This window comes from Triturus cristatus, chromosome 3_2 (genome assembly GCF_964204655.1).
Source record: "Triturus cristatus chromosome 3_2, aTriCri1.1, whole genome shotgun sequence".
Lineage (NCBI taxonomy): Eukaryota > Metazoa > Chordata > Amphibia > Caudata > Salamandridae > Triturus > Triturus cristatus.
In genome coordinates, this window is record NC_140584.1 from 201,761,905 (window position 1) to 201,789,582 (window position 27,678).

Here is a 27,678-nt window from a genome sequence, read left to right on the forward strand (position 1 = left end):
CTTCATGTATTCAGTTGAGTTTCTTGTAACAGACACATTGATGATGAAGTGGAAAGTTACAGGGTCTGCTTTGTTTCCGATTCATGCAGGAAAAAAATACATTGTATTACACCAACCTACTGGGGCTAAGAACAGTCTGTCCACCTTCCCATCAAACAAAACAAATTCCATTCTTAGCCAGAGGACAATGCCACTACAGTATACTAACTAAGCAAGTGGGGTTAGGGGAACTTCCACCTTGAAGCGCAAGCGGTACTGCGTCACTCACTCAGATTCGGGACAACATTTACGTAGACTCATAGAGCAGGCTTTTCAAGCAAACCACAAGTGATTTTAAAATAACAAATTCTGCACAATATTTTTCACAAGTTGAGCTGCCGGCAAATACAAAGTACAAAGTATTCATGGCAAGGTATCACAAGTTTAGGATGAAGGATGGTGCCTTTTAATCGCTGGCAGAGCAGATTCTTCTACGATCCTGTCTCTCTGGCCCTGTCCAATACCATCTATGTTGAGGTCAGACACTGCTAGTTAGGATTATGCTGATCTACCCAGAATGATTCTGATGGGAGTGGTTTCAAGATCTTGTGCATATTGGAGGGATCACAGTAAGTGACTATGCTGGTCTAATCTCCTTTCTGGGTTTAAACGTCAAACTGTCACTCAAAGCCTCCCACCCTTGACCTGTTCTTGTTGCTGCCACTCCTAAACCTACTCTGATTTGTATAGTACCTAATACCCTAGACGACCTGATTCCTCAGTCACTCAAGTATATGGGCGTTTGAACCATCCACAAAAGTTTATCTACATTGTAAAGGAGAATAAATACCTTTCCACTTGACTTCCCTGTGCCTTAAAACAAGAGGTTCTCCATTTTAGGTTTATAGAGGAATAGCACGCCTAGCACATTCTGCCATGAGGCAGTGTTGCCCTGTTTCCTTCTTATCACTAAATTGGACCTGCAGTTTACCTTCATTGAGTTTCACATGGCAGGAATTACCCCTTGCTGAAACAGTTCATCAAGTTTTCACTCTTACCTTTTCAGTGTTTAAGGACTTCTTGGGAGAGATGTAGAATTGTGTATCCCCATTACCAAGCTCTCGCTCTCTCATGGAAATTTAAAATTGTTTTTGGAAATGTAAAGGCCCCTCCTTTGGAAACCCATTCACAAGGCTTCTCTGAATCATCTGTAATAGAAGCTTATGTAGTTGCAATCACCTCAGCACATAATTAAGAGAGATTCTTCAATTCAATCCAATTCAAAGTTTTATTGTTTGATTACTAAAAACCATAACAAAAATGTTAAAAACCATGTAATTCATGTATACGCAGAGCAAAGTTTAAAAAAGAACCCAAGTTAAACAGTGCAATAATCTTACTTTAAAATGGGTTAAGGTTAAGAGAATCCTAGTATTGAGATTATAGCCTGTATGGTTCGAAGTCTTGGGTAACAGAACAGTCACAGTATCGCTTTTAAAAATCTAAAAGGGAGGCAAGTGAACATGACAATTAATTTGAGAGATGAAAACAATGTTCAGATGGGCCATGCTGGATAAGCTGGCGGTCGTTAAGTGGTTTTATGGTGATAAAGCGGCGCGACCAACCAGCAGAGTATTTGCTGCCCTATCTTTCCCCAGCGATTTAGCTGCTCTGCTATAAAATTTTGTGAACCGGATGTTTAGCTTTGTGTTTTCTGAGTTCATAGCAGCTATTATGGCCTGATGACAAGTGCGAGGTCCAAATTTGTTCCACTCCTCCTGCAAAAAATCCTTCTGTTGAGCAAAGCGGGGCATGTGCAGGCTATATGCTCCATGCTTTGAGTGGTATCCGCACTCCCTGCATTCGATACTAACGCAGGGGCGCCACCATTCTGGCAGATGCTTTAAAAAAGGCCATTCGCCCAACCTTGGGGCCATAAACTTTAGCTTTCAAAAGAGTGAAAATTTGCTTGATAAGTAAAATGACTCAACCCCCGGTTTGAGGTCGGAAATAACGGCCCATGCCTGTTTCCTTTTAGATAGTTTTGCCCTGTCGGAGTTAAAAGACCAAAGCCGAACGCTTTGCTTGATTATGGTCTTTAATGCCTGTTGTGATGGGTTTGTTCCCCAATATTCCGTGACTCCGAGTGACTGTAGAGAGTGTGCCAGGTGGTACCAATATTTTCGACTGGATGTGCTGGTCGTTATTTTGTTCCAAAGTTTGGCCTCAAGGCTGCCTTCCCGGAAGATGCGCAGTCTGTTACAGAGCTTAATGAACGCCCCTGCTTTGACGCCATAATGATCTAATAGGCCGAGTTCTAGCCTAACTTGTGCTGGGGTTGAGGACCTTGGTAGACGCCATGCTCGTTTAAATATTCTAGTGGTTAGTTTATTTAATAAGGTGCTCCCATCAAAATCTCATGTCCATATGATAGCGAGTTGGTGATCTTAGCCTTCATCACCTTGAGCAGTGGGGTTAGGCTTGGACCAAGTAGCTGTTTTGAAAGTTTTGCTGAGGCGACCTCCAGCAACAGTGCTTTAGCCTTAACAGCGTCTTTTTGCTTGGTGAAGGAGCCTCTGGAGTCCAGGAGAATTCCCAGGTATTTATAGTGTGGCACTACGTCGATGCTTTTACTGTTGAAAAACCACCCACCTTTCTGCTGCTTTCGTTTGCCAAAATGAATTATTTTTGTTTTTGAAAGCTTCAGTTCAAAGACGTTGTTTATTGTGTAGGGGAAACGTTCATCTAGTAGCCTCTGCAGGCCTACCTTTGTGTTGCTAAGTAACACGAGGTCGTCCGCGTATAAAAGGTTGCTGATACGGGTTCCATCTAGTTGAGGCGGGTGGGAGTTAAACTTGTCAAGTGTGGAGGATAGGTCCAAGTTGAACAGGTTAAAAAGGAGGGGCGCCAACACGCTACCTCGTTTAACGCCGCTTCCTGTTTGAATCTTTTTTGAGACATGAGAGCCTTCTCCCAACCTTATTCTAATCCAAGTTTGTGAGTGGAGTTGGATTATTGCTTTTAAGAGAGCGTGAGGTATGCCTCAGCTCTCTAATTTTTGCCATAAGCGGCCACGTGGCACCCTGTCGAAAGCCGCCTTGAAGTCAACGAAGCAGCAGTAAAGTTGGATATGATGAACTTCTGCTATCTCCATCAAAACGGTTAATGCCAGTAGGTTGCTGGTTGTGCCTGAATTGGTCACGAAGCCAGTCTGGTTGAAGGGGAGGTGCTGAGTTGATTCTGCCCAGGCTGACAGCTCTTCCCGTAAAGTGCTGGCGTAGTATTTAGATTCGATGTCAAGCTGAGCTATCATTGTATCATTTTTCGGGTCGTTACTTTTACCACTTTTACAGATGGGATGGATGATGGCGCCTTTCCAGGAATCCAGGATGTTGTAGTTGAGCCTGCAATATAAAAACAGGGGTGCCAGGTGGCCTGACCACAAGGTTACATCTGACTTGAACAAGGTCTGGGGTATTCCGTTGGGGCCAGAAGCTCCGTCTGACCTACCTTTCCTAATTATCCGAGCGATGGTATTTCTTAACACTCCTGGTGTCGTCAGCGTCTCTATTGTTGGCTCAATTCGCGCCTCCATTCTCTCAATTAGTGATTCATCCAGAGCGTCTTCGACTGAGATGATGGACCTGGTGTTACCTGTGCAACGGACTTCAATGGGTGCTGACCCAGATTTAGATGATGGATGGGGGCTGGGATGGTCAGACCTGCTTGAATGTTCGCTGAAGTGATTGGATAAAAACTGGGTCCAGTCATTGACACTTATGTTTGTGATACCGTGTCCTCCTCCTCCTAGGGGGCCTCTATTCACGAGAGACCAGAATAACTTTGTGTTGGACTTCTTGCTAGCATGGACTAACTTCAACCAAAACTGGTCTGAGGCTGTTTGTTTATCTGTGTGTACAGATGACTTGAAAGCTTCTTGAGCTTGCTGATAGCGATTGAATAGGGATGCTTTTCCTGGGCTTTTCCTGGCCTGCTGTAAGGCCAAATTTCTTTGGAATTTTAGTTTTTTTGTTGCAGATGAAATGCGAGGTTGTGGTGTATCTTGCCAGGTACAAGTTTTGGACGGAAATTCGTTAATTAATCTGTTTACAAGTGCTTCCCAGCCGTTGATGATGGGTACGTCTTTTTCACTTAGTAAATGTAGAAAATCACTACATGTCTCCATGGGGGAGACTGAGCTGGACGTCCATTTCATTCTCCTTAGGTTCTCTGAATGGCAGCCTGATAATGTGTGTGTGATTGCCTGGTGGTGGGGAATGTTGGGCGCTAAAGTTATTATTTGAGGTCGGTGGTCACTCTCCCCTTGTGCTGCGATGTGATGGCACTCGATTAAAGGGAGTATTTCACTGTTTTCTAGTGTAAAGTCCAGAAATGAGTGGGTTTGGACGTTTGTTCTAGTCCAGACCGGAGGAGTGTCTGTGCGTGAGCAACCATTGATTACAATGTAGCCTATTCTGCTGAATTGGAGGACAGCGTATTCACCCAATTTGGAAGGTCTAATTCCTAATGGTAATGTTTCTGTAGCAAGATGTGGGGGAACCGCTGGAAAGATGATCCCTAGGTCCTCGAACGGGTTGTGGAAGAGGTTTGTATTAAAATCTCCAGAAATTAAACCGGGTGTACTGCTGTGTGCACTTAAGATGTTACATAAAATGTCAGTCAGGCAGTCCAGTTTGAATTTTTTCTCAGTGGTACACAGAGAAATGTAAACATTTAGTAGAAGTAACTGGCTGTTTGAAGTAGAACTTTACACCACAATGCCAGCAACCCAGTCCACTTCAAATAATTTAATGCGTGCAGTCTAGTAGATGCATAGATCGAAAGTCCGCCACGCAGTCTGCCGTACTTACTCTGTCTTGTAGCGGGCTACGTGAATTCTAGGTACCTTTTGATTGGGATGATGGTTGCTAACCAAGTTTCCTGGAGAAGAATAATGTTGTGTTTTTAAAAAATCCTAGTGTGTCTGGAGATTGGGATTTCGACAGAAAACCTCTAATATTACAGGAGCAAATTATTAAACCATGTTTGGTATTATATCAATCGTTCGATTCCGGAATAGGGCTGCTGGCAGCCTCTGTGCTTAGGGTAGCTTGCAGTTCGACACTGCGCTCAACGTTGCCGACTGGAGAGCGACTTCTGTCTGACTTTAACACAGAGAAAGGAGCAGGACTTATACTAGAAGCTGGAGCCTGGATGGGTGCGAGTATTGAAGGGCAGCGGGGAACACAAGGCGTTGCTATAATTATTCCCCAGTTTTTGAATTGGTCGGCTTTTGAGTGAACCAGCTCCCTTATGGCGGTAGATGCTAACTTAATTAGAGTCGATTCTCCTGCTTGGAAGCCATTACTAGGTTTGAATTCGATGGCGATTATGTCTTTTGATCCAGAGTGCACAGATCAGGGTTCGATTTGAAGAGCCCGATTATGTTGCCGTGGTTTAAGATGTCATGCGGGCCTTGGGAGACATACTCTGATATTAACAGCAATTTGGTCTTGTTTTTGTCAGTGGCTAAATTGTGGATTTCTGCAGTTGAGGACTCAGTTGGCTTAAACTTTGCATCTGTTGTTCGTTGAGGGATGGATGTAACGGGTAAGGGGGGGGCTTGCTTGCTGACTTGATTAGTTGGTGCTGAAGTAAGAACTGTTTTGCACATGAGCGCCAGAGGTGGTTGGCTCGGTGGGATTGCCGAGTACTGTAAATCGAAGCCTTTGCAGGGGTCAACTGCATGATGTAAGCCTGGACTGTTGATCATCACTTGAGGTAGGGAAGAAGCTTTAGTGGTGAGGGAAGGCTTTTGCAGAGGCGTAGTTGTGACTGACGTGTTAAGTTGTCGGCTCCTCAAAGGCTTGTAGTTGACTGTTTCCGATTTTTCCCTGGGTAATTGGCGGAGAATGCCTTGAAGTTTGAAACAACTCTATTTCTGAAGAACTTTTCACTTTTGGGGGTGCTTTTTTGACTGGGCTACTTGCAACGGGCTGATAGTGACACTGAGTGCTGTGCTCGAGTCCTGTACTGTCACTGTTTTTTTATCTGTGAAATAATTGCAAATTGTTTTTTTGGGCTCATCTGTGTGCCTATTACGGGATTTCCGGACACTTTTATTTTCCTGTTTTGATAGCAGATGGATAGCTTGCTGGGGAGGTGGGACGTCTGTTGTTGCATCAGCAGTTGCATTTGAGACAGCTGTTACCTTAGTTGATGGTGAAAAATGGGCTGGTAATTTATTGGTCGTATGCTCAAGCTCTGAGGGCTCGCCCTGCGCGGGAACCAGGGACGAGGGGTCGGGGTGTCTGGATGCTGCAATCTTCTGGATTTCTGTTAGTACCTATGAAAGGAATTGGGGCAATGAGGATAGAGAGTCAATGATGGGGGAGCAACAGCATACTGATTGAACTAGTTGCACGTGAGATTGGGCTTTTGTTATCAGTGAATTGAGCGCCTCCAATTTCCGATCAATCCCGGCAGTATACACAGCCAGGGTGTTTAAGAGGTCCACCTGCTGGTCCATTTTGTCTGAGTGGTAAGTCAATGCTAACACCATAGATTGAAGGGTTTGAAGAAGTTGTGACCAGAGCTCGTTTAAGTCTAGTGATGGAGGGCTAACAGTAGACCTTTTGGATTCTTTAGTGAAAAAAAGGCAGGTCGAGAAGGGTATTGGGCATGATGTTGTGGCCCCCGCCTGTGTTGGTCTTTTGTTGGCAACCGTTGATAGTAAATAATGAAGGAATTGGGGATGACGTTGTGAGGTTGCTTAGTTGAGCGTTTGCCTGGGTTGCAGCTTGTGGGGTAAGGACTCTAATAGTTACTACTGGATGGTCCTTAAAAGTTAGGGATTTGGTTGCTAAAGGAGAAAACTGGCTAGGGTTCTGAGCAGACTGAGAGGTTGGCGAAGTCACCTCGCATCCAATGAGAGTTGGGGGGGTGGGGAAATCAGTGCGATGGGAGAGTTATCGTATTGCAGGTCAAAGGAGAACTGGTCGAGAGCCTGGGGCGGTGGGGGGGGGGGGCCTCAGAAGCTTCTTTTGTTTGGAGGTCGGCCCTTGTTGGGAAGCCTGGTAATGATGAACTGAGTCCTGTCACGCCACAGATACATGGATCATGGGCTGAACCAGTGTTTGGTGCGAGGCTAGGACTGAGGTTGTTGAGGTAGTTGAAGCAGAGGTCAAAGGGCTGTCGAGTGAGCTTGATCTGGACTTAGGAGCGGGTACAGAGCTTCTAAAAGAGTCCCTCAACGACACTTTTTTCAAAGAGGAAGCTGTAATAGTTGAAGATCTTGATTTCGGATCCTCGAGGATTAGGCTTTCCTGGTGCGCACCTGCGCCCCGAGTTGTTTGTTGGATGAGGGCGTCATGAGGGGACTGAACTTGAGATGGAGACTGCTGGGATTGAAGCTCAGGAGCTGAGTCTGAGACTATACCCGGTTGTGGTTGTGGTTATTTTGCTAGTTTTGCAACTGGGGATAGGGCCCCTGCTGCAGCGTCAGAAGCACTCATCTTGAGGCTTTTTTTTAGAACAATTAGGTGGGGCTTTACTAGTTCTCCCTGACCTCATCGCTGGAAGATATTTTTGTTGGGGGATGGGGGAATAGCCCGGGAGCCACATACCCCCCCCCCCTCACAGACCTCCCTACTGGCCATACAGCTCAGAAATGTACAGAAAGCTCACCCAGGGATTGTAGCTCCGCGATGCAGCATAAAGCGGGGCAGGCTTGAGAAGGTTGGTTGATTTGCCCCTGGGACAGCTCCTTAGACTCCTTGGACTCCCATAATCCCGTTTGTGGTGACTGCAGTAGCAGCGGTGGCAATGGTGGTAGCGGTAGTGGTAGCTGAGGTGATTGCTGAGTGGCTGGAGTGGACAGCTGCTGAGGGGTCACCTCCTTAGACTCCATGGATTCCTTGGTGGTGACAACTGTAGCAGCGGTGGCAGTGACGGTAGCTGCAGTGCGGTGCGGTGATTTGCGGAGTGATTGTGGAGTGGCTTAAGTGAACAGCAGTAAACAAGAGCTGGTGGTAGCGGTGAGAGCAGGCCAGCAAGCGCAGGGGGAAAGCGGGGAAAAGTGGAAGGAAGGCAAGCGTTTAGAGTGCAGTGGCGTAGAGTGGTGTAGAGTTGAGTAGCTAGAGCTAGTTGTCTAGAGTAGAGTGGCATAACGTGCATTGGCATAAAGTGCAGTGGCGCAGTAATGTAGAGTTAAGTCATGCAGAAGGCAGTGGTGCAGAGTAGAATAGTGGGAGCAGCAGAGTGGCTTAAATTGCAGTGGCATAGAGTGGTGCAGTGTAGAGTGGTGTAGAGTGCAATTGCGTAGAGTAGAGTGGTGCAGAGAAGAGCAGGTTGGTGTAGGATACAGTGGCGTAGAGGAAAACAGTGTGGCATAAAATGCAGTGGCTTAGAATGGTGCAAAGTAGAGTGTTGTAGGGTGCAGTGGCATAGAGTGCAGTAGTGTAGAGTGCTTTGGCGTAGAGTGGTGGAGAGTAAAGCATAGTAGATTGCATGGCGTGGAGTGGTACAAAGTGCAGTGGCTTAGAGTGCAGTGGCGTAGAGTAAAGTGTTGAAGAGTAGAGTGCAGTGACGTAGAATAGAGTTCAGAGGCATAGAGTACTGGGTCGGTGGGAGGGAAAAGAAGCTACATGGACGGGGGCAGGGTGAGAGGGAAAAGAAGCTACATGGAGGGGGCAAGGTGGGAGGGAATAGAAGCTACATGAATGTGGATGTGGGAGAAAGACTGAAAACACAAGCATTCCTATGGAGTGCTTGAACACAAAGATAAAGGTAGCTCCAAAAACGGGAGCAGTGGATGGATACAAGTGCTGGATCTATGCTTCTGGGGAGGGCCAGGACACAAGAAGAAGACATGACGCCGTGACAGATTGGAGAGAAGCAAATGCGCATGATGCTGAAGCTCACAAATTGTAGTTTGAGTGGGCTGTAAGCCCACTGTATGTAAACAAAAGTCTCACAGAGACAGGCGAAACCTAAAATAAGACAAGGTTACTACTGCATTCGATTCCTACTGCAATTACATCCATAATATCTAATGTAGGTCCAGAATGGTTGGATCCATTCCAGATTTTCAGAATAACCACTGGTAATGTAATTACATGGATATCCCGAAATTCTGGCACCTCAAGGTTTACAAATTTGCCCAAGAACCATTTCCACTTTTTTTTTTTACCATAGGTTTAAATATAGAGGATAATCTGATCATGTAGATATGACGTTCAGTCTAACACCTGTAAACCTGATCAGAATAATTTAGTGTAACCAAATATCACATATGTTAGGAATTAGGATGAAAGTAGACTTCTTACTGCAAAAATCTCATCCAGGATAGGATACATTTCATTGAAATGTCAAAGCCAATGTGTCCTTGACAATTCAAGGTTCCATGCAGCATAAGGTGGCACTTTTCACTTTGTATAAAGCGCCCCCCTACCCTGTTTGTATTGTTGTTTTCTCTTCCATGGATCTAGTTCACTTAAGATTTGCCTGTGAATATTGGAAAGGGTAATTTATCTCCAGTAGGGCTCCGAAAATACTCTTCAAATGTCCTCGTAAAAACTCAAACCTTTAAATTGACCGTGGCCAGTCTAATGCCCAGGGTGTGTGTTGTTGCTTCTTCCTGTCTGTGTGATGAGAAGGCAAGAACCTTTACAAGCTAAATACATAATCCTATCCACACCCTCACCGAGTTAACGATTTTCTTAAGAGCATAATAAAAGAAGCCTTTTCTGCAGCTGTGGATTATCCATGTTTTTGTATACCTTTTTTAGGACTATTTAGGGAGCATGGTGAGGGAGAAGAGTACTTGTATAATGCTTTGGAAATTTTTCTAGACCCAGAGGGTTTTAATATATTGCACACAGTATATGCGTACAAGGTGTACTGCTAGCAGTTACATTTACTGTGTGTACAAATGGCTTAGTGGCGCACTGGAACTTCATTTGACTATTCAACCTTAAATTGTATGCCGTGCCCTTGCTTTTACATGCAGGTGATATAGTGGGAACGTAGCTGGGCTGTAGAGTGGGCAAGAACCCAGAATGCTATTTCGGTTGTTTACAATATGGCAGGTAACGAGTGGGCCCCAAATGCGTTCATTGGAAGTGTTCTTTGAAGGGGTGAGTTTCATTTCTTCAAGAATTGCTGGGGGTTAAAAGTAGTTCTGATGGTGATGTGGTCCTTGTCCTCGGTGCTTGGATGCAGAATGCCTGCCTTCGGGTGTTTTCTCTGCATTGCTTCCGTTCCTGCTGCTGGTATCCTGTCATTGGGCTCTCCACTGCAGCTGACTCTTCCTTAGCCAGGCGTGCTAGTTGTTTGATAATGATTTAGTAGTCTTCCATTATGTAACTCGTAATGATGGAAGGAGGAGTCTGATTGGCTGGGATTCACGCGTGTCATCTGTAGGTCATAGCATAGCTCGACGGCAAGCCTTTTAGGTCACTTAGACGCTTTGTTGGTTTACAGAATATATTTTTGGAAGGAAATAAACCTGATCTGGTTTTCTTCACGTTGCAAATTGCTCCAGTAATATACCTTCTTTTGCACTAAGAACTGTTTAATTGTAAATTTCCGGTAATTTGACTAGCCACTTATAGTACGTCAAAAAGGGAATGTTTACCGTTTCAGGTTATTTCCAAAAAGGTGAAACAAAACACACAAAAAACATTAATGGGTATCATAGAATAGTGACCTTTTAATCATTTATTGTACTGCCAATCATGAAGATAAATGTTGTAATTTGATCAATGAATCTTCTCTAGACGCTTGATCAAGTTTATGCATACAGAGGCCTGCGAAAACCTTTCTTAGCGGGAAACGAATGTTTTTCCAGATTGTACCGTTCACAAGCATTTCTTTGTTTAAAGAAAAACTGAAATTGAAAGGTTTAGAAGCAAGTAAGTGGGTATAATTGTAATTGAAACGGGGATAATTGACTTAATAAGTGGGTGCATGATGTCATTTAGATGACCCTGCCTGGAATAACGAACCTGAGCTCTGTTCACGATCATCAGAACTTCAGAAGTTGATGTTTTTTCCAGTGTGAAATGGGTTGGTTAAATTGCTGAAAGTTTGTATGTAGCAAGGTTTAAGTATGATTTGCGACTGACAGAATTATCTTTTCCTGCTTGGCGGTTGGGTGGGCCATGGGTATCGCAGTGAGTTGATTTAATTTGCACGCGGAGACGAGAGGGGAAGATGGTGTATTTGCCCAGTTTTACTGCGGTTGGATCTTAGCATAGTCTTTATTGTAGAAAAAATTACAATAGGCGATGGTCTGATGAGTAACTGATTAGACTGGGGCAGGAAAAAAACTCTGGTAGTGGAGATATATGTTTAGTGGTTTGGGGCTGCTGGGACTATCTGCGTCAAATATTGTTCTTTTTCAGCACTTTCACTGAGGTCTTCCTTTCCACCATACATGTGAAAGGTCAGGACTGTTAGACAGAAATTCCTTTCTGCCTTTTAAAATAATTTTGTACCAATCATTTTTGAGACTCCACACTTTGCCAAAGAAATATTTACAGCGCAGAGTATTTATTTCTGTAACTCGTCTCACTAATGAGTGCTTTGGAGGTGATATTTTTTTCGCTGTTCCAAATTTCAGATTTTGTTTAAGAAATCAATTAATAATTCAATCAAGCAGCATTTGTAGAGCGCAGCTTGGTCACCCTGAGGTTGCAAGGTCTCAGTCAAAGAGCTAGGTCTTGAGTCTCTTCCTGAAGTCAGCAGGAATGGTGCTGTTTGTAGGTTGAGGGGCGTGGTCGTTCCAGGTCTTGGCGGGGTGTAGGTGAAGAAACGGCCACCGCTGTGGTTGCTTTGAATGTAAGGGGTGTGCAAGAGGGCCAGGGAGGTGGAACGCAGGTGTCTGGCGGGTTGGTGGAAGTTCACACGGTAGTTGATTTAAGCCTGTCCTTGGTTGTGTAAGGCTTTGTAGTCATATGTAAGAAACTTGAACTGGCATCTCTTCTGGATGGGTAGCCAGTGGAGGTTTCTGAGATTGGGGGAGGGGTGTGTTGGGTTATGTGGACTCGCTTTGGAAGGTCTAGGATGAGTCTGGCTGCTGCGTTCTGTAGTCTCTTAAGGAGTTGAGTGGAGGTGCCGGAGTAGAGTTAGTTGCCGTAGTCAAACCTGCTCGTGATGAGTGCCTGGGTGACAGTCTTCCCTCTGTTGACGGGGATCCATCGGAAGATTTTATGGTGCATGCAAAGGGAGTGGAAGTAGGAGGCAACTGTTGATTTGGCTCTTCATGGTACCAAAAAAAAAAAAACAATAATAAAGAAACTACTCTGATTTAATAGATGCCCTAACTCAATTTGTTTAATAAGTGCTGAGCCAAGCACCAAACCTAACTGCATCCGAGGAAAAAAGGACTCTCCATTTTGATGCTGTTGGGTGATTGGACGGACAGGTGAGATGGTGGCGATGGCTCATATTGGCCACCAGTATTCCATTAGTCTAGTTGTGTGCTGTGGAACACCATTCTGCCATCTGTTTCAGCATATAGGGTATCAAGCAGACTTTATCAACTGCCCCCTGTGTGCAGCCAAAACCATCTGATGGATACTTCTACCTGCAGATTCCTCATCGCATAACTGTCCCCCAGACGGCAAACTAAATTCGGAAACCACTCTCCTACTTCGGCAGCTGGCACCATGGTTCCAACGTGGTTCAGGCAGTTCCTGGATGTGACGTCACAAAGCCATATTTGTTAGCACCAAGTGTTTTTGGGCCCGTAACCTTTTTCCACACCCTTTGACCAAATATGATGTTGCTCTCTTCTCAAGCTCTTCTGTTCTGAAGATTTTCAATTCTGGTCACTCAGTTTCTGGTGTAGTCTCTGTTTGCTCTTCTCTCTTGTTTTCACCCCTTGTGGGTCACAGTTGCAGACCTAGTCTGACATGCTGCTGGCTAATAATATGACACCCAGTTGTTGGTTCTTAGCTTTTTCTTTCCTTGCCCTGTGGCCTTCTGCCACAAGATGGGGGCTATAGTGGCAACATTTGGGCTACTCTTGGCTTTTTAGTCAAGTGGCCTGTGGATGATTGCATGGACTTATGTTCTCTTTACAATCCTGTGCATGGACTGTCTGTCACTGTCATTGGTGGCCCAGCTTTCTCTTGTACCTTGTCTTGAATTGGCATCTGTGGATGTTTCTGTGGCTGACTTTTTCGGCTGTTTTGTGTAGTTTGCTATTGTTTTGGTTATGGTGTGTTTTCCTTGTGCAGGCTCATGGTTATTAGTTAGGTGTGCATACCTGCACTTATTGTATTGATTATGCTTTCAGTTCTTGGTTGGTTGGGCTCTGCAGATTTAACAGGTGTAGCCTGCATGCTGTGCTTGACTTGTATCACTGGGCTCTGTAGGTTAGTTGGGTGTCTGGCACCTTGCACAGTTTTCGCTGTCACCACTTGGGCTGACATTTGGGACCCCTGCTTTCTTATCTGGTGGTGTGCCTTTGTTGGTTTTACTTAGCTACTTGCCTGTCTCCCTTTTTCTTTGGCTTGGGACATTGTGGTATTACTAATGGTTACTGCCTTCTCCTAAAATACTGAGGCATTCTTCTTGTGTCCTATCGTGCCCTAAGGACGTGATTTTGAGTATAGTGATTTACCCTGGCCCCTTATATCGCAGGATGTTTTGGGCTTGAGACATACCATTTGCCTTTGGTTTGCTGGCATTGACCACTTACTTTCTGACCGACTGTTGGTCTGGCGTAATTTGACATTGTCTAGATGTCTTGTTTTCCTCCATATGCTTCCTTGTATAGGTTGGTACTCTTAGGTAGTGGTAACTGGTTTCACAGTACTGTTGTTGGTTTCGCACTTTGTGTTCCTCTTAGTTCTACAGGCTCCTCTACTCTTTTAGGGGCGTGAGGGGAAAAAAAGGATATGAACTAGAGTCAGAGCGCCATTGAATGCAATGTCTCCTGGATGTTTCATACGGTAAGTGCAGGAGCTGAATTGGAGCCATGATGCCACCTGCAGATGAGCACTTGTAAAATTTCAGATGTAGTCTGGTGTATGGAGAGATTCGAGAGGTGAGGGATCTGTACGTGGAGTATCCACGAGAAAGATTGTTACAGAGGTAAGTATATTTTTTTTCTTTGTAATTCCTAGACTGTGGTTAATACAAACTCCAAAAAGGAGGAGTAACACACAATTTCAACAATATTTACTAACAGTGTGTCAATGTAAAATCTCTGTTGTGTTAGTTTTGCATTAGATTTTGTTCTTAAATGCATCACTTTCTATATCTTAGAAATGTTTTGAGGACACTTTAGTTACTGTTAAGCCCTCCACTTATGTAAAGCACCAGATGTATGTATGTGTGTGTATATATATATATGTGTATATATATGTGTGTGTATATATATATATATATATATATATCACAAACCTTCCTGTACCTCCTGGCGGCGAACAAGAAAAGCAACGTCCCACACGAAAGCTCGTCAGTCACAGGTGATTTATTTGCTCATTACATCGCTTATCGTTCCTCACGACGCGTTTCGGGCATCTAGTGCCCTTGATCACATAATGAAATGGCGGTACAATTCAAGTATATATACTCTTTCTTTTTTTCCCTTGTTTTTTTGCGCTTGTTTTTTTATGTTTGCACCACGTGATAATGAAAAGTGACAACATACTATACATGTAGGCTTTTTTCCTTTTTCTTCTCACTCGTTTTCAAATCACTAGTATAAATACCAATACGTTGTCTTATTGCATGACAGTATTTAGCGTCACAAATGTTAAACATCTCACAAAAACTTATATAGCAGCAATGAATAAATATGCAACAAGTAATGTATATTAAGCAACCTTGAGTGTGCAAATTATGCATGTGCAATACTACGCTGTAAACAATTAATAATGATGCATCTTCATTTTGATAATTGACATGATGTGTCTAAATACAACTATACATGCAATTTACATACATTATTTATAATGTATAAAATAATGTTACATTATATGTGTGCAAAATACGCATGTGCAAATTAAGCTATGATTAGTGCAAGTTATTTTAAGATGTGCAAATCACCACATGAATGTGGATCCGCTTGTGCAAAATGGTGCTGTTATAAGTGAAGCTAACTGTCAATGTTAAAAACGTAAGTTAAATATTAAGAAGTGTCTTTTGATGTTTATGAAAGCCTAAATGTATAAAGAAATTGTTGTTCCTAGTGAGTTAAAGTGTCATGTGCAAATGCATTTAAAAAAAATCTATTATCGATAAGAATTATTGATTGGGAACAAAATAATAATTCAACAAATATTGTTCAGAAGGTAATGGCACAGATATAAGGTTAAGGAAATACGAGTGGTGACAGCAAAATAAATGAACCTGATGATACAATGATCATATTTCCAATTGCAACTACATAAAATGTTATGAGATACAACATGGTTTACACAGGTCTAATGATGTCATGCATGTTTAAAAACTGAGCCCAGTTAAAAACTATAAAAAGGTATGCATGTCCTCTGTGTTATTAAGACCGTTGGGAAATTTACTATCAAGTTCTAAAATGTATTTTGTTTCTCGCTGCCTGAGTATTTTTTCTCGATTTCCTCCTCTGCGTGAAGCTAAAACTGAGTCAATCACAAAATAAGAAAGGCAATTGATATCTTTGTTGTGGACTTCTTTGAAGTGACGAGCGACCGGATATATATATATACACAAATCCATTTTCATTTGTAAATGGCGTATTGCTTCCAAAATAAAAATCCAGTCCAAAACCTCGCCAAACAGCAGGTATCTGTTGCCAAGACTTACTAATACTCCACCTCTTATGTAATCAAGTTGGACCTTCTGCACCTAGCACGACGCGCTATGTAGGCAGGGCTGAAATGATTGAGGCCCGAGGAGGGTCAGGGAAGGAAGGTGTAATCTGCATTCGCACATTTCCTGAGAGTTGACCCGATCTCCCCTTTGCCCTGATCTTCATGTCACACTAGGTTACATTCAGGTTTATTAAAATACTGCCTCTTGGGTCTCAGAGATGCTTGGCGCACGCTTTACCCCATGACTAGAGAGTACACTTTCTTTCTCCCATGTCCACCGCACTTACTCCAGGTTAGATTATATTTTTATTAGTCAAAGTTTGCTGGGCTCTTTACAGGAGGCAAAAATCTTCCCGCTCTCAATCTCGGATCACTGCCCAGTTTCGATCTGTCTTAGTTGGAGTAACGCAGCACCCAAGTCCTCTAAGTGGTACTTTCCGGCCTCCCTTACAAGGGATAAGTTGATGCAGGATGAACTGAGAAGTTCAATTACGGAATTTTTTACCCTTAACTCCTCCCAAGCCACGTCACCCTTCAATAATTGGGACGCATTCAAAGCAGTCATACGGGGTAAATGCCTAGAGCTTAACGCTACCCTTAATAGACAGAGAACTAAGGAGAGAGTAAGCTTGGAGGCAGAATTGGACTTGACGAAGAAAGCACAAAAGACTACACCTACTAGGGAAACACAACATGAACTTACTGCCCTGAGAGGGAAACTCAAAGCGATCTATAACAACAGAGCAGAATACACCCTTTTACGGTTCTGTCAGATATCCTACACGCAAGTAAACAAAATAGGCAAACACTTGGCGAGACAATTAAAGGGAAAGGGAGTTTATCGGGAATATACAAGACTGCGAGGGCGGGTTGGTGTCTACAGATGCAGGGAAGGCCCAAATATTTAGGACGTTTTATGTGCACTTGTACACAGGGGAACACCGGGACTCCGCAACATAACTATCTTCAGACATTGACCTTTCCGAAGGTTACTCAGATCCATAATGACACTCTCACTGCCCCATAACTTATGACGAGGTATGTACAGCAATTAAATCGCTCAAACCTAACAAAGCACCAAGTCCGGATGGCCTAACAGCTCTTTTCTATAAGACCTTCGCAGCTGAGATCATCCCACACTGTTGGAAATGGCCCTTTTTGCATGGTTATCCACAAACTTTTTGCTTCTTCCTCCCTTGTTTTTCCTGACCTGTGGTTGTTGGCTATAGGACTCTGGGCACCTTACCACTGCTGATCAGTGCTAAAGTGCATATGCTCTCTGTTATTGTGATTGGTTACCCATGATTGGCATATTTGTCTTACCAGCAGATCCCTAGTAAAGTGCACTAAGTGTGCCAGGGCTGGTAACTCAAATGCTACTAGTGGGCTTGAAGCACTGATTGTGCCACCCACATGAGTAGTGCTAAAAAGATGTCTCAGGCCTGCCACCGCAGGGCTGTGCACAGTTTGTTAACTGCCATGTCGACCTGGCCAGTGTACCCACTTGCCAGGCCTTACCCTTTGCTTTTCTTACACATAGGACACCCCTATGGTAGGCCCAAGGTACCCCCTTGGGCAGAGTGCATTGTATGTGAAAGGTAGGACATGTACTAGTGTGTGTAACATGTCCTGATAGTGAAATACTGCCAATTTCGTTTTTCACTATTGCAAGGCTATCTTGCCCATAGGACAGCATGGGGAATGCTCTATAACATTTTACAAGCATATCTTTCCATAGGAGTAAGTTAGAAAATTGGAGTCTGGTATCCCTGAACTCAGAATTTAATAACACATCTTTTAGTAAGGATGGTTTTTAAATTCTGTGTTTGAGAATAGCACTTTTAGAAAGTGTCTGTTTTCTTGTTCAACCTTTCTGTGGGCCTATGCCTGTTTGTGGATTGACTGTCTGGTTATAGAGTGACAGGGGCTGGGGTGGCTCCAGGAGTCTGGGTGAGTCAGCCGTAGGCTGAATAGGCCGATCTGCATTTGGAGTGGTGGGAGGAGTAGCACCTGGGCCTGAATAGGGCTGTGCCTGCCTTCCACAATGCTGGCTCCACCTCCTGTGTTGCGTCTGAAGACCCTGGCCCACATTGAAAAAGGAAGAAGTTGTGCAGTGGCAGAGTGCACCCAGAACTGGTTTGGACTGGGTCCAAGACCCCTCACACATAGAGAACAAAGACTTTTGGGGTATAAATATGTGAGCTGAAACCCCTGTAAGTCAGACTACTTCGTGATCAAGAGGAACCTGTTGCCAAAGAGGACAGCTGAAGAGACTGAAGAGAAGTACTGCCCTTGCTGTGTGTCTGGCCTACAGTTTATTGTTTCTACTGAGGAGCGGACAAAGGGACTTTGCTGTGTGCTGTGTCCCCTGCTTGAAGAAAGACTTTGCTGTGTGCTGTGTCCATCTGAAGAAAAGTCTCTGAGGGCCTGTGTAGAGCATGCCTCCTGTTTCTGACGTCCCAGGCACAAAAGGACTTCACCCCCAGCTTCCCTGACTTCCTTGCTGGGAGTTCTGACCAGCCCAGAGGTGCCTGTAACTGTGTGTGAGGCCCTTGCTGGAAGCGCGACACAACGAGGGAAAAGTGTGACGCCGCCGCAGCACCTGCCGCTGCATCACCGGAGAAGCGCGTAGCAGGGCCGTCGCATCGCTAAGGAAGCGGGCCGCCGCCGATCGCCATCGCATCACCGGAGAAGCGTGTCACAGGGCCTGTCGCGGCTCAGGAAACCACTGATTTCGCCGCACGGCCGTCAGGCATGCACGCATCGCATCCACGTTGACGCATTGCATCAAAGACAACATTTTGTCGCATCGCAAGTTTATTTTTGCAACAACCTATTTTTAAAGACATTCTATTGAGTGTCTGTATGTTGGACTTTTGTTGTTTTGATCTTGTTTAGTTTAGATAAAGATATTTTATTTTCCTAAACTGGTGTGGTGTCCAATTGTGGTGTTTTCACTGTGTTACTGTGAGTGTTGGTACAAATACTTTACACATTGCCTTTGGATAAGCCTGTCTGCTCATGCCAAGCTACCAAGGGGATGAGCAGGAGTTATCTAAAGAGTGTATCCCCCTTACTGTGACTAGAAGCAAGGGTCCCTATTTGGTCAAAGGTACCTACCTCTGCCAACTAGAGACTCCCAGTTCTAAAATACTTATACACAGAGGAACACCAGGACTCTGCAACACAACATAACTATCTTCAGGCTCTGACTTTCCCGAAGGTTACTCAGATCCATAATGACACTCTCACTGCCCCCATAACTTATGATGAGGTATGTACAGCAATTAAATTGCTCAAACCTAACAAAGCACCAGGTCCGGATGGCCTAACAGCTCTTTTCTATAAGACCTTCGCAGCTGAGATCATCCCACACCATACGCAACTCTTCAATAAAATGGCAGAGGTTGTAGAGGTAACCCCCTCAATGGCTGAAGCGGTCATCACAGTGATCCCTAAGCCGGGGGAAAAGACCCATTTATGCACATCCTACCGGCCTATCGCTCTCTTACATTTAGACGCAAAGCTCTACTCGGCTATAGTGGCAGAACGGTTGAATGAACTACTGCCAGATCTAATCCACCCTGATCAATCAGGCTTCATAAAAGGCAGGCAGACCCACGATAACATTCGACGGACAGTTCATCTGATCGAGAAGGCGTCCAAATGCAAAATACCGGCGGATCTCATGGGGCTGGACGCCGAAAAGACCTTCGACAGGGTGGATTGGTTGTTCCTTTTTACCACACTTAAACACTTTGGCTTTGCGGATAAATGTATCTACATGCTTAGTGCTAACTATTCTAGACCCCATTCCAGAGTAGAGGTCAATGGAACAATGTCTGCCCCTTTTTCCCTTACTAAAGGGACGAGACAGGGGTGCCCGCTGTCACCTCTGTTGTTTGCCCTGAGCATTGAGCCACTAGCAATGTATACTCGAGACAACCCCAAGATAGCGGGGCTTCCCTTTGGAGGACACAATCACAAAATATCGCTTTTTGCGGATGACATTCTTTTATATCTCACTGAACCATCGTCCTCCCTCCCGGCACTACAGTTAGAACTGGCCAGATTTGAGCAGGTGGTAATTTCAAAATTAATTTGGACAAATCCTTAATTCTTAATCTCACACTTCCAGCAGTTTAGGCAGGCATTTTGCGGGAATGCACCCACTTTCAATGGGCTAAACGCTCTCTTCAATATCTTGGTGTACAGCTGACTTCAGGTGTAGAGGGACTATATAAGGCAAACTTTCCCCCTCTCCTCCACCACCTTCAAAGCGACCTTAAACGGAGGAAGCCGCTGTTTATCTCCTGGCTATGCCGCATACACGCGATTAAAATGACAGTGCTCCCAAAATTTTTATATCTCTTCCAAGCGTTACCTATAGAACTCGACAGAGACCTCCTTCCTAAACTTATGTCCCTATTCACTCACTTTGTTTGGCAAGGTGGACGAGCAAGCTTACCGTTTCGTGGGCTACGACGATATAGAGATGCGGGAGGCGTAGGATTACCTGATTTTGACCTTTACTACAAGACAGCGCAACTCAGAATAGTGACGGAATGGTCCAAACGGGCATCCGAAAAACACTGGTTGCATATGAATAGGGATATTTGAGGGAGGACGATTTGGGATTTGATATGGAAGCCCAAAAAGGACAGACCATCCAATGCCTATATTAGCAACCTCACACGCACTACCTTGAAGGTTTGGGGCTTAATCTCCGGGGGGAGATAATTTGACTACGTTTACCTCACCACACACACCGATACACTTCAACCAGGCCTTTCCACCAGCTATCTGCGAGGGTCCCTTTGTGCATGGAGGGAGGGCGGATGTCTTATGCTGCAAGACCTCTTCCATAACAATGATATTTTAACCTTTGCGAACTGCCGGAGGGAGTTTCATCTAAGCCCGGGTAAACACTATCACTACCTTCAACTCAAACACTGGGCTCTCTGTGGGGCCTAAGGTTGAATCGCCGTTTCTTAATCCCCACCTCCAGATGGTCAGGATCATCTCCTGGAATGTGAACGGTCTCTTGGACGGTATCAAGATAGCCGCTGTACTGCGCTATATCAAATGATATAGCCCTGACGTGGTCCTCCTCCAGGAGATGCACCTCCTAGGAACTAACTGCCCTTTCCGTGGCCAATTTAGATACAACCACATCTATCATGCTGGCTTCTCTAGGGGCCTCCTAGAGAACGCGATTCTCCTACACATGTCTTTTCTACTGATGGTAACTGCCTCCCACGTAGACCCCCAAAGGAGATTTGCGAGTATCGAAGGGCACCTGGAGGCCGCACATTATAACTTTGTTTTGTGCTATGTACCCCAGAAACTCCAATGTTCAATTCTGCTGTCGCTCCAGACCCTGGTGGTGACCCTTCCCCTGGGGATGACCTTGATAGGTGGGGAGTTTAATGCAGTCACGGACCCCACGCGAGACACGTCGGACATTCCACACAGCGATCTTACACACACGCCTGCGTCCCACAAAACAGAGTCCAGAATTAACCTTGGCTTCTGGCCTGTGACATGCTACAGCTGCAGTCTGTTCAGAATCGGCCACGGGGCATATCTGATCACACGCCCATCCTCCTGGAATGAGGTCCCTGGCTGACCTTCCTTCATCCAATGTGGAGTTTCGGTGCGTTGCACTTGATGGATCAGTAGTGTGCGGACTTCGTGGAGAAGGAACTAAAGGCCTTCTTGCAGACTAACCACAGCTCTGTGTCCTCGGATGGGAATTGAAAGGCAGCTAGCAAGTCTACTCTACAGGTCCTGCTCAAGAGGTGTGTGAGGAGAAAGGAGGAATGCCAGCTGGCGCAAGTGGTGAACTGGAAAACCAGATCCTTACCCTCGAGTGTCGGACTTGAGGTCCAGACCTGGGAGAAACCGAACACCAATTGGTGCTGGCGTGATGTAGGCTGTGCCAGATATGTCTAGAGGAGGTGAAGCACTGTTGGAGGGTATCAACTCAGAGAGTATATGAAACCGGGGATAAATCCAGTAAATTACTGTGGCTGACAACTTGTGATGTCTCCAGCAGGCTAGTGCCAGCCATTAGGTACTCTACCAGGGGTCTCTGCCAGGAGCTACCTGCAGTTGCGCAGGCCTTTGCGTCATTTTATCAAGACCTTTACATGGCACCTCCGACCCCCTCCTGTGAGGTCGAGATCCCCCTGCCATCTATCCCGGACTCTCTGGCTTGAGCTTTGGACCAGATTCTGATGGCTGAGGAGATGGGGTTGGTTACATCTGATCTACAGTCCGGGAGGACCTCCGGCCCTACGGTTCCCCGATAGAATTCTTTAAACCGTACAGCACCCAACCCACTTGTTTCCGCATCTGTTGGCCCTCTACACAGAAGCATTGTATCGTGGCTCTTTTGCCCCAGATCTTGGCAATGTCACTAGAGTGGTCATCCCGAAAGTGGACCTGCCTACCGAAAGTTGTTCCGCCTACCGGTCAATCTCCCTCATCAGTGCAGACATTAAGATCTTTGTGAAGGTCCTAGCGACCAGGCTCTGCCGGATGCCGTCTTACCTGATCCATCCGTACTAATGCGGGTTTATGCTGGGCAGGAGCCCCCTGCACTGTATCTGGAGGGTGCAACTGGCCCTTTCACAATCTCACAGCTTGATGTACCCGCTAGTCCCCCTACTTGTTGACTTCCAGAAGGCATTCAACACGGTCTCATGGCTTTTTCTGACAGCCGTGCTTCAATGGGCTGGCTTTGGACCTACCTTCCGCAGACTTGTGGGTCTCCTCTACAACACCCCTACCGCCCAAGTCCTTCTGAGTGGTGTTTCCGCCACCCTAGCCGATCTACAGACGCACTCGTCAGGGCTGTCCTTTATTCTCCCCTGTTGTTTGCCTTTGCAGTTGAGCCCTTAGCACAATTGAATGCTCGAACTCAGGGATGGCAATTGCAAGGAGGTGTGGAGGACCGCATTGCTCCCTATGTGGACAATATCCTGCTCTTTCTAGGTAAACTTCAGTCCTCGGGTCCTAGATAACTTGAAATCATCCGTCTTTTCCATGAAGCCTCTGGCTTGCGAATCAAAATGCACAAATCACTTAGTGGTGATGGCTGGGGATGCCACTGGTCAGCACTGATGCCTTGAGATACCCGCACGACACAACTCCTTGGTATTCATATATCCTGCCTCCCAGATGAGGCCAGTCCCTTAATTTTCGCCCCCTAACATCGACCATAGATGGGGACCTGCGAAAGTGGGACCGTCTGCCATTAAATGCAATGGATGCATTTCTGTCTTAAAAATGATTTGTTTCCCCTGATATCTCTTTATTTTGTCAAATTTCCCCTGCCCAAACCCTCGGACGTGGTTTAGATCCCAGACTTAGAAAATGGCGGCCTTCTTTTGGGCAGGGGTGGGGGGGGGGCAAGGTTCGACACCGTGTGGCCTTTGCCTCCGCACGAAAGTCCCCATTTGGTGGTGGCCTTGGCATGCCCAATGTCTACGACCACTACCTCGCTGCGCATCTGGTCTCAGTCAATGAGTGGTTCATGGGGGGATGGGGTGACCGGCATGCCGACTTGAACAGCACCTCGTGAGTCTTGACTGTCTTCTTGGCCAGCTTTATGGCAACCTGATACCTTTATAAACTCTCCTTTACCCGGGTGGCACTGCTTTGCTGGAGGACGGCTCTGGGTTTCATCGGTTGAAATTGCTGCCTTTGGCAGGGCACCTGGCTCCGGCAGGTGTCTGCTATTCTGGGGTCCACCCGATGGGATCGCATAGGGATCACATACCTAGGAGATGTTCGCCGCAGAGGGATATTGATGTCCTTTCAGGACATGCAAGATGAGTACACACTCTCCCACACACAGGTCATTCGGTATCTGCAGCTGCGTTGCACTTTGTCGGTCCACCTCCAGGTAGATGCCCGGCTCCCTGAACACAGTCCCCTTACAGCCAAGCTGCTGATGGGAAGATTTGGTAAAGGAGCAATATCAATGATCTATCGCTCCCTGTTGATCAAGGCCACAGACCAATTATTCTTCTCTCGCAGAGGTGGTAAGGCTGGGTGGGTGAGATCTACTATGATGACTGGAGAGAGACATGTCGGGCTCCAAGAGAGCTGTCAATTTCCTCGTGGCGATGGATGACCCAAACAAGCAATCTCCACGCAACGTTTCTAACCCTTCAGCGGTTGCAGTGGATGGGCTCCGTGACTCCGGCTGCATGCACAAGATTGTTAAAATATGTTACACCTTGCTGGTTCTGCAATGAAGCTACAATCTACATTGTGTCTATGTGACCCCTCCCACCATCCCCCTTAGTTCTGCTTTAATGAACAGGCTCCTTTACTTTATTACCTTGTATGGAAACCTGCAACCATGTGTACAGCTTTAAATTTAAGAGCCTCAGAGTCCCAAGCATGTGCATATACTTGGTCCATCCCATAAGCCTCCTGCTGGTCTCTTTTCTCAGCAGATTGCAAAGAAGTGCAAAGTCTTTTTTTGTCTGTCTGCCACTTATTTTTTTTTCTCTTTTCTCTCTTGGCCTGTGCTGTTTTTACCAAGTTTCTGGGAGTTAATGTTTTGTCAAACGCAGCTTCCGGTAGGTGATCATCGAATTTCCCCTCTCCATTGTTAAAGAACATGCACCAATCTTCTCATATCAGTGAGGAAGATCATCTGGACTGTCCACTGAACGATTTGAGAGGCATTCAAAGAACGCTCATCATAACTGAGATGAATATGGTACAGGATGTGATGTTGTGGTAACCTAATCCTGCAGACTGGGTGATAATGACACTCTCCTTATGTGGTGCCCTACGTGTGCCAGTTTGGAGGATTGTCCCTAGTATAACTTCCTGTGATTAGATCTTTTGGAAAAAACCATAAATTTTAGTGGCGACTAATCCCTTTTAAAAGGAGTGGGACGATCAGGCATGCACTCCAGAATGCCCTTAGCTGCAATCCCAAAGCTCTCAATCGTGGTCCTTTATAAACAGTGTTTATAACGGGCCACAATTAAGAGCTCTTAACTTGAGGCTGAAGGCAGCTCGAGTTTCTCATACTGCCTGGCACTGTGTGAAAATCAATTAAACATCACAGTCCTTTTCGCCCGCTTCTAGGACTCCAGGAACAGGAAGACCCAGGCTTCCAGACTTCCCTAGCCAGTCACAACCCTTCTGATAGCGTTGTGATTGGTCTCAGCGCTGTGGTTCGGCGCTCAGAGAGGGACTTGGAGCCTGGGCATCTTCTCCACCCAAGCTGTGCAACACAGCCCAGTGGAGAACATGCTAAGTGTGCATGACTGTTTGGCCGGCCCAAGACGGCTGGCCAAACTGTCCTGTGCACTTGCAGAGTGTCACCATTCCTCCCCTGTTCCTCTGACATAGCCCAGCCCTCCCCCTAATCAGCTGACCAAGGACAAAAAAATACAATGATAACAATGCTTTATTATCATTTTCTTTTCCTTTTCCTTTCCTTTTCCTTTTTCACCCGCATATGGGGAAACGCTCCTTCGCCTTAGTGGAGGAGCCGCCCCAGGCAGATTTCCCGCATGTTTTACAGATGAAGTCCTATGAATTTATCTGGAAGCAGAGGTCAGCAACCCACCAACAGATATATTCAAGGTGCAGAGTTGGAAACTATATAGACTAGTATACTTCCAACTATCCGTTGTAAGGAAATCGAAAGAAACAAAAGATTTCTGTGGTCACGAGGCCTTTGTAGGCTCCCATGTATATCCCAGCCTCCAAGAGTGTTCTGGTTGGCCTAGATTGGATTTTTTACTTTTATTTTAAATTCTGGGAGTTGGAGTTGGTGCTTTCATTTGTTAAACCACGACTAAATCTCCTAAAATGCATATAAATGTGTGCCTCAATGTAAAATGTAAGTACAAAGTGATGCTTTTTTAATATAGTACTTCATAATGCATTTCAGTGCTGTTAATAACACTTTACTTGTACCTAATTTATGGATCTCAGTTTATTGACCTCGGTAAAATGCATTGATACGGTCTTCCTGGACTTAAATTCATAACTTTTAGATCAGTCAGTTTGCTCCCCAAAAATACTACTTTGCAGCTTTGGTTACGTTTGTTGAACAGTGGGGTAAAACAGGGAAAGGGCTTTAAGCTCTTCGTTGGCCTCAGGATGACTGTTACTTTGTGCCACTACAGAACAATAGTTGTGATGTGTGGAAGGTTCCTCGTTTGCTCTGTGGGCCTTGCTGCATTGGCCTGCATGTAGGAGGTAGAATAAGAGATTTAGCAGGAGGTGGTAGCAGCAGGAGTTAGTGCTGTTAGGTGGCAAGGTGTTACTAGCACTACGGACTTAAGTGTGTAGGAGTGGTGACAGAAGACCTGACAGGGCTCCCTCTTTCCATGGGTGAGGTAGTAGAGGGGAGGTGGGAGGGGATCCATGAAGCTTGACTGGTGCAGGAAATTTGTGACATTGCCTAGCTTGTACTAAGGTGTTTCCAGCATGTGGTAATGTAGTAAGAAAATTATGATTTAGGTAGTTATAGTTAGGATGTAGTTTCCATAGGAAGAGTGTTATTTTATTTACCAATAACTTTGGCGACGTTTGATCAATCTTTGCAAAATTTTCAAAACTAATTTGCAAGACACTTCAGCTGTTGTTTTGAAAATTTTGTAGGGATACATCAAGCGGGGGGGCGAGAAAAAAGGGGGGGGTCCCAAAACACGTTTTTTCCATGTTCATTTATATAAGAAACTTTAGACATGGCTACAACCCGAACTGCTGAACGGAATTACACAGAATTTGGCAGAAAGGTAGCTAGTAAGTGAACTTTTTGTTAAATGGTGTAGATCCGTTAAGTAGTTGTGGAGAAATTTAAAGATTTTTAAGATACATAACTGAGGCTGTGGTGGATCCGTGACCCTTCCCGATCTTGTGCCTGTGATCTGATTGACTGCCAACACCTCAAACCAGGAAGAGATGGCAGCCATCTTGTGATTCGGTTGAACCAAGTCACAAGAACAAACATTTTAAAAAAAGAAAAGGGTGCAGGGGAGAAACACCCTGACTCCCTAGGTCTCTTGGGGGGGGGGGAGGGGTTTCCCAAAGGGACCATCCTCTCCTCCCCCTGGGTCAATAAAGCATTTTTAAAAAACAAAATCCATCCGGAGTTGCATTGGACCCGTGACTCCCGCCGAAATATATATTTTTTTTAATGAAGCGCGGGCTCCCACGCTTCATTTGAAATCGGCCCCCACGTGGGCCAGGTCCCTGGGGCATTGATGGAAATGTAGGAGGGGCGCACGGGGCAGCTCTCCTCTGGCTTTTTAAAGACCCGGGGACCGCCACCTCCCCAGGGAACAGAAATATAAAGAAAATAATGCGGGGGAGGACCTACGCCTCCCATGCTGCCCTAGGGACCGCCACCTCCCTGTGGCTAAATATGAGAAATGCAGGGGGCCACGCGGCCCACCACATTCCGGGGACCCCCACTTCCCCGGGGCCATAATGAAATGAAATAAAATGAGAGAGAGAGAGAGAGAGAAAAAAACTCTGAGTGAGTAAGTGGATGTGTGAGTAGCTCTATGGGTGGCTAACTCAGTGTGTGAGTGGCTGTATAGGTGAGTGAGTGGGTGTGTGTATTGATCTATAAATCAGTGAGTGGCTGTGTAAGTACTGGCATGGGAGCGTGAATGTGTTTGAGAATGGTAGTGTGGAAGTTGGAGTGGGTCTGTGAAAGGTTATTTGAGGGTGTGGAGTGGGTGTGTCAGGTTCTGTAGATGAGGTCATCAGTGATGTCACTGACCATGACATGAGTGATGTAATATGTGAGGTCATAAGCAGTGCATTGCGGGGACACGAGTTATAGTTAGCTCACTAACTATAACTGCTGAATTTCACTAGTTTTGTACGCGTGAAATCT

At 45.4% G+C, this 27,678-nt stretch overlaps 1 protein-coding gene across 2 annotated transcripts in view; it reads left to right on the top strand.

Moving 5' to 3' along the window:
- The window catches only part of SNX4 (sorting nexin 4), a 467,422-nt gene that overhangs the window by 148,126 nt on the left and 291,618 nt on the right, over window positions 1–27,678 (top strand). The gene's annotated exons all lie outside the window — the stretch shown is intronic.